This window comes from Triticum urartu, chromosome 6 (genome assembly GCF_003073215.2).
Source record: "Triticum urartu cultivar G1812 chromosome 6, Tu2.1, whole genome shotgun sequence".
NCBI classification, from domain to species: domain Eukaryota; kingdom Viridiplantae; phylum Streptophyta; class Magnoliopsida; order Poales; family Poaceae; genus Triticum; species Triticum urartu.
The window spans coordinates 168035825-168043001 of NC_053027.1; positions in this window are offsets into that span (position 1 = coordinate 168035825).

Genomic DNA, 7177 nt, shown 5'->3' on the forward strand with positions numbered 1-7177 from the left:
TCCTGGCGCACCCTATGATGGCCGGCCGGCCTCCCCCTCTTGAACACATATATATATGGAGGCAGGGGCACCCCAGAAACACACAAGTTGATCCACGTGATCTTACTCTTAGCCGTGTGCGGTGCCCCCTTCCACCATATACCTCGATAATATTGTAGCGGTGCTTAGGCGAAGCCCTGCGACGGTAGTACATCAAGATCGTCACCACGCCGTCGTGCTGACGGAACTCTTCCCCGACACTTTGCTGGATCGGAGTCCGGGGATCGTCATCGAGCTGAACATGTGCTAGAACTCGGAGGTGCCGTAGTTTCGGTGCTTGATCGGTCGGGCCGTGGAGACGTACGACTACATCAACCAAACGCTTCCGTTGTCGATCTACTAGGTACGTAGATCATACTCTCCCCTCTCGTTGCTATGCATCATCATGATCTTGCATGAGCGTAGGAAATTTTTTGAAATTACTACGAAACCCAACAGTGGCATCCGAGCCTAGGTTTTATATGTTGATGTTATATGCACGAGTAGAACACAAGTGAGTTGTGGGCGATATAAGTCATACTGCTTACCAGCATGTCATACTTTGGTTCGGCGGTATTGTTGGATAAAGCGGCCTGGACCGACATTACGCGTACGCTTACGCGAGACCGGTTCTCCCGACGTGCTTTGCACATAGGTGGCTTGCGGGTGACAGTTTCTCCAACTTTAGTTGAACCGAGTGTGGCTATGCCCGGTCCTTGCGAAGGTTAAAACAACACCAACTTGACAAACTATCGTTGTGGTTTTGATGCGTAGGTAAGATTGGTTCTTGCTTAAGCCCGTAGCAGCCACGTAAAACTTGCAACAACAAAGTACAGGACGTCTAACTTGTTTTTGCAGGGCATGTTGTGATGTCATATGGTCAAGACATGATGCTAAATTTTATTGTATGAGATGATCATGTTTTGTAACCGAGTTATTGGCAACTGGCAGGAGCCATATGGTTGTCGCTTTATTGTATGCAATGCAATCGCGCTGTAATGCTTTACTTTATTACTAAGCGGTAGCGATAGTCGTGGAAGCATAAGATTGGCGAGACGACAACGATGCTACGATGGAGATCAAGGTGTCGCGCCGGTGATGATGGTGATCATGACGGTGCTTCGGAGATGGAGATCACAAGCACAAGATGATGATGGCCATATCATATCACTTATATTGATTACATGTGATGTTTATCTTTTTATGCATCTTATCTTGCTTTGATTGACGGTAGCATTATAAGATGATCTCTCACTAAATTATCAAGAAGTGTTCTCCCTGAGTATGCACGTTGCGAAAGTTCTTCATCTCACGTGATGATCGGACATGGTTTAGTTGATTTGGATCACGTAATCACTTAGAGGATTAGAGGGATGTCTATCTAAGTGGGAGTTCTTTAAGTAAATTAATTGAACTTAAATTTCTCATGAAACTTAGTACCTAATAGTATCTTGCTTGTTTATGCTTGATTGTAGATAGATGGCTCGTGCTATTGTTCCGTTGAATTTTAATGCGTTCCTTGAGAAAGCAAAGTTGAAAGATGATGGTAGCAATTACACGGACTGGGTCCGTAACTTGACGATTATCCTCATTGCTGCACAGAAGAATTACATCCTGGAAGCACCGCTGGGTGCCAGGCCTGCTGCGGGAGCAACACCAGATGTTATGAACGTCTGGCAGAGCAAAGCTGATGACTACTCAATAGTTCAGTGTGCCATGCTTTACGGCTTAGAATCGGGACTTCAACGATGTTTTGAACGTCATGGAGCATATGAGATGTTCCAGGAGTTGAAATTAATATTTCAAGCAAATGCCCGGATTGAGAGATATGAAGTCTCCAATAAGTTCTATAGCTGCAAGATGGAGGAGAACAGTTCTGTCAGTGAGCATATACTCAAAATGTCTGGGTATAATAATCACTTGATTCAATTGGGAGTTAATCTTCCAGATGATTGCGTCATTGACAGAATTCTCCAATCACTGCCACCAAGTTACAAGAGCTTTGTGATGAACTATAATATGCAAGGGATGAATAAGACTATTCCCGAGCTCTTCACAATGCTAAAAGCTGCGGAGGTAGAAATCAAGAAGGAGCATCAAGTGTTGATGGTCAACAAGACCACTAGTTTCAAGAAAAAGGGCAAAGGGAAGAAGAAGGGGAACTTCAAAAAGAACGACAAGCAAGTTGCTACTCAAGAGAAGAAACCCAAACCTGGACCTAAGCCTGAAACTGAGTGCTTCTACTGCAAGCAGACTGGTCACTGGAAGCGGAACTGCCCCAAGTATTTGGCGGATAAGAAGGATGGCAAGGTGAACAAAGGTATATGTGATATACATGTTATTGATGTGTACCTTACTAATGCTCGCAGTAGCACCTGGGTATTTGATACTGGTTCTGTTGCTAATATTTGCAACTCGACATAGGGACTACGGATTAAGCGAAGATTGGCTAAGGACGAGGTGACGATGCGCGTGGGAAATGGTTCCAAAGTCGATGTGATTGCAGTCGGCATGCTACCTCTACATCTACCTTCGGGATTAATATTAGACCTAAATAATTGTTATTTGGTGCCAGCGTTAAGCATGAACATTATATCTGGATCTTGTTTGATGCGAGACGGTTATTCATTTAAATCTGAGAATAATGGTTGTTCTATTTATATGAGTAATATCTTTTATGGTCATGCACCCTTAAAGAGTGGTCTATTTTTATTGAATCTCGATAGTAGTGACACACATATTCATAGTGTTGAAACCAAAAGATGCAGAGTTGATAATGAAAGTGCAACTTATTTGTGGCACTGCCGTTTAGGTCATATCGGTGTAAAGCGCATGAAGAAACTCCATACTGATGGACTTTTGGAACCACTTGATTATGAATCACTTGGTACTTGCGAACCGTGCCTCATGGGCAAGATGACTAAAACACCGTTCTCCGGTACTATGGAGAGAGCAACAGATTTGTTGGAAATCATACATACAGATGTATGTGGCCCGATGAATATTGAGGCTTGTGGCGGATATCGTTATTTTCTCACCTTCACAGATGACTTAAGCAGATATGGGTATATCTACTTAATGAAACATAAGTCTGAAACGTTTGAAAAGTTCAAAGAATTTCAGAGTGAAGTTGAAAATCATCGTAACAAGAAAATAAAGTTTCTACGATCTGATCGTGGAGGAGAATATTTGAGTTACGAGTTTGGTGTACATTTGAAAAATTGTGGAATAGTTTCCCAACTCACGCCACCCGGAACACCACAGTGTAATGGTGTGTCCGAACGTCGTAATCGTACTTTACTAGATATGGTGCGATCTATGATGTCTCTTACTGATTTACCGCTATCGTTTTGGGGACACGCTCTAGAGACAGCCGCATTCACATTAAATAGGGCACCATCAAAATCCGTTGAGACGACGCCTTATGAACTGTGGTTTGGCAAGAAACCAAAGTTGTCGTTTCTGAAAGTTTGGGGCTGCGATGCTTATGTGAAAAAGCTTCAACCTGATAAGCTCGAACCCAAATCGGAGAAATGTGTCTTCATAGGATATCCAAAGGAGACTATTGGATACACCTTCTATCATAGATCCGAAGGCAAGACTTTTGTTGCTAAGTTCGGAAACTTTCTGGAGAAGGAGTTTCTCTCGAAATAAGTGAGTGGGAGGAAAGTAGAACTTGACAAGGTAACTGTACCTGCTCCCTTATTGGAAAGTAGTGCATCACAGAAAACTGTTTCAGTGACACCTACACCAGTTAGTGAGGAAGCTAATGATGATGATCATGAAACTTCAAAACAAGTTACTACTGAACCTCGTAGATCAGCCAGAGTGAGATCCGTGCCAAAGTGGTACGGTAATCCTGTTCTGGAAGTCATGCTACTAGATCATGATGAACCTACGAACTATGAAGAAGCGATGGTGAGCCCAGATTCCGCAAAATGGCTAGAAGCCATGAAATCTGAGATGGGATCCATGTATGAGAACAAAGTATGGACTTTGGTTGACTTGCCCGATGATCGGCAAGCAATTGAGAATAAATGGATCTTCAAGAAGAAGACTGACGCTGACGGTAATATTACTGTCTACAAAGCTCGACTTGTCGCAAAAGGTTTTCGGCAAGTTAAAGGGATTGACTACGATGAGACCTTCTCACCCATAGCGATGCTTAAGTCTGTCCGAATCATGTTAGCAATTGCCGCATTTTATGATTATGAAATTTGGCAGATGGATGTCAAAACTGCATTCCTGAATGGATTTCTGGAAGAAGAGTTGTATATGATGCAACCAGAAGGTTTTGTCGATCCAAAGGGAGCTAACAAAGTGTGCAAGCTCCAGCGATCCATTTATGGACTGGTGCAAGCCTCTCGGAGTTGGAATAAACGTTTTGATAGTGTGATCAAAGCATTTGGTTTTATACAGACTTTTGGAGAAGCCTGTATTTACAAGAAAGTGAGTGGGAGCTCTATAGAATTTCTAATATTATATGTGGATGACATATTACTAATTGGAAATGATATAGAATTTCTGGATAGCATAAAGGGATACTTGAATAAGAGTTTTTCAATGAAAGACCTCGGTGAAGCTGCTTACATATTAGGCATTAAGATCTATAGAGATAGATCAAGACGCTTAATTGGACTTTCACAAACCACATACCTTGACAAAATTTTGAAAAAGTTCAAAATGGATCAAGCAAAGAAAGGGTTCTTGCCTGTGTTACAAGGTGTGAAGTTGAGTAAGACTCAATGCCCGACCACTGCAGATAGAGAGAATATGAAAGATGTTCCCTATGCTTCAGCCATAGGCTCTATCATGTATGCAATGCTGTGTACCAGACCTGATGTGTGCCTTGCTATAAGTCTAGCAGGGAGGTACCAAAGTAATCCAGGAGTGGATCACTGGACAGCGGTCAAGAACATCCTAAAATACCTGAAAAGGACTAAGGATATGTTTCTCATATATGGAGGTAACAAAGAGCTCATCGTAAAAGGTTATGTTGATGCAAGCTTTGACACTGATCCGGACGATTCTAAATCGCAAACCAGATACGTATGTACATTAAACGGTGGAGCTGTAAGTTGGTGCAGTTCTAAACAAAGCGTTGTAGCGGGATCTACATGTGAAGCGGAGTACATAGCTGCTTCGGAAGCAGCAAACGAAGGAGTCTGGATGAAGGAGTTCATATCCGGTCTAGGTGTCATACCTAGTGCATCGGGTCCAATGAAAATCTTTTGTGACAATACTGGTGCAATTGCCTTGGCAAAGGAATCCAGATTTCACAAGAGAACCAAGCCCATCAAGAGACGCTTCAATTCCATTCGGGATCTAGTCCAGGTGGGAGACATAGTAATTTGCAAGATACATACGGATCTGAATGTTGCAGACCCGTTGACTAAGCCTGTTCCACGAGCAAAACATGATCAGCACCAAAGCTCCATGGGTGTTAGAATCATTACTGTGTAATCTAGATTATTGACTCTAGTGCAAGTGGGAGACTGAAGGAAATATGCCCTAGAGGCAATAATAAAGTTATTATTTATTTCCTTATATCATGATAAAGGTTTATTATTCATGCTAGAATTGTATTAACCGGAAACATAATACATGTGTGAATACATAGACAAACAGAGTGTGTCGGTGTATTAGAGTAGGGGTAGCCTACTATCCCGAACTTGTGCACGGGCGGTCGCAGCATCCCGCGGCAAGGCTTGCCGGGTGACCGCCAAGGTCCTCCATGGTTCCTTTGGAGCCATTCAAGGACAAAGCATCCAAGCCAAGGAGACAAGACCCCGGCAAGAGGAGCTTGCCGGAAGGCCAACCAAGGCATCTCAAGACCCCAGCAAGAGGAGCTTGCCGGTAAGGCCAACCAAGGCATCTCAAGACCCCGGCAAGAGGAGCTTGCCGGGAAGGCCAACCAAGGCATCTCAAGACCCCGGCAAGAGGAGCTTGCTGGGAAGGCTAACCAAGGCATCTCAAGGAACTTGCCGCGACGCGCCACGCGTCCCGGCAAGGCCCGGTGAGCGACAAGCTCCCGGACGCGACAAGACAATGACCGCGGCAAGGCACTTGTCGCGGCAAGCCACCACTCTGTGCCCGTGCTCCAGCACATCCACCAACGTGTCGCTCTGGGACCCTTCTAGGCGTACGTGGCGGGAGGCTGTGCAGCCAGCGGTGCACGGTGGCAAGCGGCGCTGACAAGATTGCCGTCGTGGCGAGCGGTGGCGTCCCTGACGGTCCCTTTTGCACTATTTAGACGACGCAGACGGGCATTTAATGCCCTTGTCCCCTGTCGTCAGGGTTAGGTATGATACACTGTAGCAGGTAGCTGTACCTACCGCAACACCTTTCCATTTTTACCCTTGTCTGCGTTGCCACCTGTCGGTGACCCCTTGAGCATATAAAAGGAGGCCCATGCGCAACGTAGGGGAGGAAAGAGAACACTCACGCTCGGTCTCGTTAGCTGCTGGGGGGTACTGTAGCACTCTGCGCTCCCGAGCAAGAATTCAATACAAACCACAAAGCAGGAGTAGGGTTTTACGCATCCGTGCGGCCCGAACCTGGGTAAACTGCTCGTGTGCTTCGCCTCGATCCGCTCTTCGTGCGACCCTCGCCCCCGCCGAACCAAAAGGGACTCGGTCCGCCGGTCCCATAGGTGCTCGTGGATTAGTCCCCCGGCATCTTTGGCGCGCCAGGTAGGGGCGTCGAGGTTGTGTGAACCAGATCCGGCGTTCACGCGAGCTAGATCTTCATCATCTTCATCGACATGCCGCCGAAGAAGAAGGCTTCGGAGGCGGCTGCTTCGTCCGCGCCGAACCCACCACCGCCGGAGCAAACGGCTGATGGGGCAGACGCCGGCGGAAGAACGGGCGTGGACGAGGGAGCTCACGGTGCTGCCAGGTCCAAGGACAAGGCTGCGCTGCCCATCGGCGGCGTAGCCGGCTCCCACAACGACCGGGCGCACTCCAAGACCTCGGCGTCCGTACATGCACCGCGCCCATCTCAGGAGGCGCGTGACCGGCAGCGTCATGGTACTCACGGTACCATGCGTTTGCTGGACCAAGATCGAGCTGGTGGATCTCGGAGTGCTCAAGACCAGCATGCACGCCAACATGCTGGCACGAGCGAGGCACGGTCGCCTGGACGGGATACTGCTCCTTCT